Source organism: Arachis duranensis, chromosome 4, assembly GCF_000817695.3.
Source record: "Arachis duranensis cultivar V14167 chromosome 4, aradu.V14167.gnm2.J7QH, whole genome shotgun sequence".
Lineage (NCBI taxonomy): Eukaryota > Viridiplantae > Streptophyta > Magnoliopsida > Fabales > Fabaceae > Arachis > Arachis duranensis.
This window is the reverse complement of record NC_029775.3, coordinates 97020684-97029110: the sequence shown is the minus strand read 5'-3', so window position 1 is coordinate 97029110 and position 8427 is coordinate 97020684.

Below are 8427 nucleotides of genomic sequence, written 5' to 3'. Positions count from 1 at the left end.
TTTGGCAAGGTATGAGAAATTGGAAGTCCAGACTTAGTTATTCTTATCAATAATAATGAAAGTTGAATCTTAATTCCACTTAGTTAATCTTTGCTAAAGCAAAGGAAAGTCAAGGGACTAATTAGTTAGACCTTCGAATCCTATTTATTTCCTAAGAAAAGGTTGGGATTATTGAAGTTCAGTTCAATTAGCAAGATAACAGTTATCAATTATGTTGAGCTAAGATAACTCCTGAGTTACTGATTTCTTAACCAAGACCAAAAGGGAAGGAAATTAAATCTACCGGAATAAGAATATCTTCAGATTGGGAATGATCAATAACATGAATAAAAAGAGCAATATTGAACTGAAATATCTCAAGTAATATTAAATAAGAAAATCATAACATGAATGTAGCATAAGCCAAATAGGCAACATAACTAATACAAGCAAGCATTAATGGTATCTGAAAATAAGAGATAAATATAAAGTAAAAGAACATTGAACTTGGGATCAAGAATCACTCCTAAAACTAATAAGAGAAGTCCTAAATCCTTATCCTAAAGAGAGAGGAGAGAACCTCTCTCCAAACTAAATCTAAATCATGGAAAGTGACTAAAAAATTCGAGATTCCTTGAATGAATGCATTCCCACACTTCATAACCTCTGGTCTATGCCTTCTGAACTTGGACTTGGGCCAAAAAGGGCTTCAGAATCCGCTATGAGTATTTTCTGCAATTTCTGGTGCGTGGCCTCTGTCACGCGTCCGCGTGGGTCATGCGGTCGCGTCGATTGGAGTTTTCTTTGTCGCGTGGTCGCGTCAGTCATGCGGCCGCATCGCTGCTTCTTCGCTCTTGGCACGCGGTCGCGTCGTCCATGCGATCGCGTCACTGCTTCTTTGCGCTTGGCATGCGGCCGCGTCGTCCATGCAGTCACGTGGATGCCAGTTTCTCCAAAACTCCATTTTACGCTTTTCTTCCATATTTGTATGTTCCCTTTTCCATCCTTTAAGTCATTCCTGTCTTAGAAGATCTGAAACTACTCAACACACTAATCATGGCATCGAATGGAAATAAAGGTAATTAAAATAATTAATTCTAAAGCATAGGAAACATGTTTTTCAGATACATCACATAATAAGGAAGGGAAAGTAAAACCATGCAATTAATATGAATAAGTGGGTGAAGGATTGGATAAATCACTCAGATTAAGCACAAAATATATCATAAAATATGGGTTTATCAGTGACGTGACCAACTCTTTCGGGTTGGGCATCTCGCATACGCGAGCATGGCAAAACGCATGCCCATGCGTACGCGTGGCCCCTGTTTCAGCAAATCTAAGTTTTGTGTTTTAAAGCTAAATTTCAAACTTCTAAATCTCTATTTTCATTCCTTTAGCCCTAGATCTTATTAGTAAGACAAGTAATAAGATGAAGCTAGGAAATGGAGGTAACTTGGGGGTAAAGCAAGGTTGGAAAATTGATGAATTATATATGAAAATGTGAATACTTGGAGTGTTTATGGTGCCATGACTTTAATGATATGATTATGCAATGATTACAAATGATTATGAATGTTTATTGGCTTATGCACTCAATTATCTGAGATACGAGTTTTCCTGGGTAAAGTACCGTGGCTTGCCATCACGTGTTCCAGGTTGAGACTCGATACTCTGTTGACCCTACGTCGTAAGGGTGACCGGGCACTTATAAATTTCCGGAAAGGTTGACCCCCATTGAGTAAAATTTTAATATATATATATATGAAGTATGAGTGAGAAGAGAAAAAGCTATGCATAGACTCATGGGGATGCGCGATGGGGGACAGTTCAGGGTTTAGCAGCCGAACTTGTCGGGTTGGCTTGATAACCGACAGATGAGAGTCATCAGCCATAGAACAGGCATACATCACGTGCATATTGTTTACCTTGCTTGATTGTTCATTAATTGGGAATGCCTAAGTGAATTTACTATGTTAATTGTTATATTCGCTAATTGCAGTACTAGTATACTATCTGTGTTTGCCCTTGCTTGCTTGTTTGTGTGTGCGGTACCACTGATGTTGGAGGATCAGAGGAAAGGCGGGGAAGTTAGGGATTTTAGTCAAGTTTACGGTTTGGTTAAGTTAGAATTTTAGAAGACCACCCGTTTATGATTTCTGTTTTAGTCCTATAAGCTTTATAATCCGAGTGTCGGCATTCTAGAATTGCCTCTGGCATTCCCAGAACCTTATATCTTATGTGCGTGGCACCTTTACCATGCTGAGAACCCCCAGTTCTTATTTCATACGATATTGTTGTTTTTCATATGCAGGTTAAGAGGCACATTGCTAGGCGTCTGGAGTTTCTGCAGCAAAGTGGATTCATTTTGGGATTTTACTTTTGGTCTTTTGCTATATATGTATAGATTCTTCTCATGTATGTATATGTTTTACTATTGCACCTCTTAGAGGTTTATGGAGAACTAGGATTTTAAACATGTATTTTGGGTTATGGGTTGTATATTTTGTATGTAAATATTCTCCGGCCAGCCTTAGCATCGCATGCTGAGTTAGTAGCTTATTATTTTGTACTCTGGACCCTCTATTCCTACCTTCTGTTTAATTATACTTATGAACTATAGTTTTCTTCGTACGCAAGTAATCTTGTTCCGGAGTTTCAATATTACACACACACACACACACACACACACACACACACACACACACACACACACATATATATTATTTTAGAGGTCATAATACCACACCACCTCTGTTTTACGGCTTAAGCGTAAAGCTCTATGTGAAAGGGTGTTACATTATGGTATCAGAGCAATCCATTCCTATAGAGCCTGAGCGATGGATTGACTATGCTTATGTGCATTCTCTCTCTGTGTGTGTGTGTGTGTGTGCGCACGCGCGCGCTATTAGGATATCTAACTTATATATGTGGCATAATCGTTCATGAGCATGCATTTGGGACTTCAAGCACTAGACTTGTGATATTGCAACTGATCAACTTGATATCACTTGTTTGGTGTGTATAGGAACCAGATGGCGCCTCGTGGATGCGGTTGCGGGCGAGGTGGAGGTAGATTAGGTGATGCAAATTCTGAATGTAAGAACTGGAGTTTTCACGTAAAACCGTTTTAATAAAATAATAATTATAACTACCCGGAATCGGTTGGAAAAATTAGACATCTTAATTTTAAATTATAAAAATGTATCTTTTGCAAAAAATATTTTGTAAAAATGCATACTTGATGAGCGGATATTTTATACGCTTTTTGACATCATTTTCATATAGTTTTTAGTATGTTTTGTTTAAGTTTTATTAAGTTTTCATAGGTTTTAGTGTAAATTCACAATTTTAGATTCTACTTTGAGTTTGTGTGGTTTTAGGCAATTTCAGACATTTTCTGGCTGAAATTGAGGAGTTGGAGCAAAAGTCTGATTCAGAGGCAGAGAAAAGTACTACAAATGTTGTCTGGATCTGACTTCCTTGCACTCGAAAGAGCTTTTCTAGAGCAATAGAACTCCAAATGGAGCGTTCTTAACTTCGATGGAAACATAACATCCAGAGCTTTCCAGAAATATATAATAGTTTATACTTTTCTTCAGAATTGAAGGCCCAAAACTGGTGTCCAACGCCAGCCTCCTACCCTATTCTGGCATCCAGCGCCCACAAGGAGGAGACCAGCGTCCAAACGCCCAAGAAGGACCCCCTAGCTAACGTTCAACGCCCTAGAGACCACCTATCACGTGTATCTCATAAAAGCTCAGCCCAAACACTCATCAAGTGGGCCCCAGAAGTGGATTTTAGTACTAAAAGATTGTTTTACCCTTTCTTATGTAATCCTTAGTCATTAGCTTAGTATTTAAAGAAATTTTACACGATCTTCTAGGGGAGATCAGCCATATTTCATTTTTTACATTGTATTTTCTATTAGTATGTTCTAAACCTCCTAGGTTGAGGGGAGGAGCCTTGCTGAGTTTTATAGATTAATAAAAGTATTAGTGTTTCTCTTCAATCCGTGTTTGATTCAATTCTAAGATGTATCTTCATTCTTCAACTTGATGAATGGGATGACCCGTGACAATCATCTTCGTTCTTCATACTAAGACCACGTGCCTGACAACCACCCGTGTTCTTCTTGGGTTCATGTGAATACGTAACTGAAAAGCATTGAACCACAAGCTTGATTATACATCTCTTAGATGGATAATCCACGACTTCGTTGGGGACTTCTCGAGACACCAATTCAGCCGAGGTATGGGGAGATTAGGGTCTCTGTGGTAGAGGCTAGAACCCAAAGGCACAACATTCTCTGATCCGGAAGATCCGACCTTGTCTATGGCGTTTTGAGTAGGATCATTAAGGAGAATGGACTGCAGGAGCTTCACCCTCAATCAGAATAGATCCATACTAACCATGGGGTTCAAATATGGAGGAGCATTGGCAACCTCTCAACCGGTGACAATCACATACAGTATGTTATAGAAGAAATCATTCACAATTGAAGAAGACAGTAAGACCAGAGTTAATCCAGAAGGACAAAGTATCTCCAAGCCTTAACCATATTCTTATCATTGTAAATAGGTCAACCTAGTTTAGATCTCATTATTCCTTTTATGCAATTAAACAACATACCAACATCTCCTACTTACCTGACTAAGATCTGCAAGATAACCATAACTTGCTTCAAACTACAATCCTCGTGGGATCAACCCTGACTCACTCAAGTATTACTTGGACGATCCAGTGTACTTGCTGGTACAGTTGTATAAAGTGTGAGGATTCGTGCACCAGTACCAGAGCTTAAGCCAGTAGTACCGGCTCTAGTCTGTCTGGTACTGCGTATTTTAGTAAAATAAGATTTTAAAAATTTAATTTATTATTTTGAAAGGACAAAAATAATTTGGAATGTAAAACCGGGCACTAATCCTAAAGGTTTTGGCCTAAAGTCGGCCAAACGGACCTAAAACGCTAACAGGTTAGACTGGACCTAAGTTGGGCCCAAGTCCATCATATAAATACCCTAACTAATGAGCATTCAGCTCATTTCCACCCTAATTTGAAGAAGGGGGCGTAACTTTGAGAGAGAAGAGAGCAAAAGGGTTGGTCACTATTCACAATCAACTTCCGGTGGCCATAACTTGAGCTACGGAGCTCCGATTGAGGAGCCATTTGCGGCCACGCATTGCTCTTGCCTAGCCCTCATTTCTAACTAAGTTTTTTTTTGGTAAGAAACTCTTCCTCTAGATCCAGTTTTCTGCCCTAGCCTAAAATTCAAAAATGGCTTTGGATTTTTGAGTTTCTTTGTGTTCTTGGTTGTTTAGGGGTAATCTAGCATTGGAGTATTATTGGATTTTATTCCCAATCTCATTGGGTAAGGTAAGTCTCTTCAAACACTTATGGTTTAATGTTTTGGTTAGTCATAGAGTTGATTCTTGGTATGTTATATGTGTATAGTTTGATAGTTGGTGAGTTTTGGAAGTAGTGTTGGTGTTTGAGGCTTGTTGATCTTGTTGGAATCAAGCTTTTGGTGATTTGTGCATATTAGGAATTGACTAAGGTATGGCTTTGTTTTCCTTTATGTAATATGTAATGTTTCTGGAAACTAAGACTAGTAGACCTTAAGATATGATTGAATTGATGTTAATTGTTGGTTGTTATTGATTATTATGGTTTTGATGATGATTGTTGAGAATTATTATTGTTAAGGAAGAGTGTTGATATTGTTGATAAATGATGTGGATTGAAAATTTTGATGATGATAAATGGATGCTTGAATTGATAAGTGTTGAAGGAGTTGACAAATTGGGATATTAAGATTTGGAAGTTATATAGTTGAATAATTATGGAATTTAAGAGCTTTGATGTGATTTAGGTTGAATTTAGATGTTGATAAATAATGATTTTGATGGTGTGGAATAGTGTAATTGGGAGGTTATTGATGGTTGAGTTTGAGGAATGAATGGTATAGACTTCTGTGTTGTTTTGGTATTGTCTGGGTTGTGAGTAGTTTGGTTTTGAATTGAGAGTTTTGGTAAAGTTGAATTTTTAGTGTTTTTCGGTAAAAATGCGTTTTAGGCCAAATTTGGCGGATCATATCTTGAGCTACAGTTTTTGAAATTGATTGAATTTTGTATCAAATCAAAAATAATTCAAAGAGCTTTAAAACGATATAGATTTTGTAGAAATATGAATTTTGTAGAGAAAGATATAATTGTTGGAAGTTGGTGTCAAAAATCTAATTTCTGTGATGTTGTAGAAATTGTAAGTTCTGGTTTGTGTGCGCACGCACACTGCTGTGCGTGTGCTCTGAATAGGGGCCACATTCTTACTTATGCGTACGTACACCCTTGTACGCATGCACACCATGTGATTTTTAGAAAACGTGCATACGCACATACTAGTGCGTACACAGACACAGGGATATGCCTACTGTTGAGAGCGATCGCACACTCTGGTGCGCACACCCACCCTATGAAATTTGCAAGTTATGCGTATGCATAACATCGTGCACACACTGGGAAGTGCCTTCTATTGAGGGAGTTTGCACGTATCTATGCATGCACTCAAAATGAAAACTTTTACCTTCTGTGCGTATGCACACCTTTATGCGTACACACACTTTGTGAAGACTCTCCTGGGAGTGCGTACGCACAACCCTATGCATACGCACACTGTCCTATTTTTCAATGAAAACCTTGTTTTTAATCGTATTACCTTCTCGGCAAGCTTGTAAACTTCCGTAACACTTATTTAAAACCTTTTCACCAGTTTTAGGATCTTGAATCAAGGGAAAAATAATAAGTGTATAAAAAGGGTATTTTAGTTATGAGTTTAGAAGACAGTGATTTAGGCTTGGGAAGTTCTGTGGATGAAATAGCTGGAGTGTTTGGGCAGAGTGTTAAGGTGATCATGATTTGAGAAACATGAATGATTATGGTTAATGGAATGAGTATGAATGGAATTGTGCTATGAGCAGTGGCCTCTGAAATGGATTATGTGATTTTGATATGCTTTGTCCTCCGTCGTAGGGGCTGTGGCAGTTTTCCGCCTACATTCGGATGTGAGGGTTGAAGTTGGGCTTCCCACTCATATTTCTCACTCATGGAGAAGGTGGTAGGGCACTCATACCTCAAAATTATTCCTCCTGAGTATGCGTTTTCTCTCTGGTTGCAAGGTGGTAGGGCACTAACCCACAGAATCATGCAGCATCCAGAGGAAGGTGGTAAGGCACTCTCCCTCGAAATATTTTCCTCTGAAGGGAGAAGGTGGTAGGGCACTCATCCCTCAAAATTATTCCTCCTAAGTTTGTGCAACAGAGAGACTAATCCGGGAGTTGTCGACCAGATTTTGTGTCGGGTTTGGTATTATAACCGACATGTGATATCACAGCCAATAGGACAGGCATTTATCATATGCATCTCTTATGTGCTTGTTTGCTTTGATTACATGCAGTTTGCCTAAATGTATCATATGCCTACTTGCTTCTTGAATTACTTGCTATATATGAATATTACATGTGTATTACTTGCTTGCATTATATGTAATTGTCTGGTGCTGAGGAGGTTAGGTAGGCGCTGGCAATGGGATCGCACGGAGGTTAGGTTGGTGAAGGCTATGGGATACAGCGGTATGATTAGTATTAGTTAGAAATTTCTCTAAGTTTAGATAACCCTGTTTATGGTGTTCGGTTTAAGTTATTTTTTTTATTCTAAGGTTGGATATCTGTTTGGTGTGAAGTTCTAGGATTGCTGTTGGCAACCCGAAACCTTACATCTTATATATTGGGCACTGTTACCATACTGAGAACCTCCGGTTCTCATACCATATGTTGTTATTTTTCTGATGCAAGTCGTAACCCACTTCGGTGAGTTGCGAGATGGTGACAGAGCGGAGTATGGTTTCTTCCTTATTTTATTCTGTTTTATTTTGATATAGTCACTCTCTCGTCCTTTGTATTTATATAACCTTGTTGCCTTAGAAGATTTATTTATGAAAACTTTGAGAGATAGGTTGTTGCTGTTTTAAACATCAAAACTCTGTTGTATTCAGTTTGACTAGCTGGCCTAAGCTCCGCAGGCTGTGACTAGTCCTCTTTTTATATATCATACTTATATATATATGTCTTGTTTAATTTAAGTATTACCTTGTGTATCCTAGAGCTATCTACAAGGTTTCATATATATTATTTCCTGTTTTGTCCATGCCTACGCATTTAGTTATCGTGTGTGAATGCTTCGCGTTTCGTAATTCTGCTTTATGCGACTTTGAGCTTTATTCCTACTTCGGGCTTCTAGTTATATAAATTTTTGGATATATATTATATATTATAAGCTTTAGAACTATCGTGGCACTTTGTTACCCTTTGCTTTACGGCTAGAGATAAGGCTTAGGGTAACAGGGTGTTACACTAAACCGGCAGGGAATAAGCCTATAGATTTCATGGCTGCC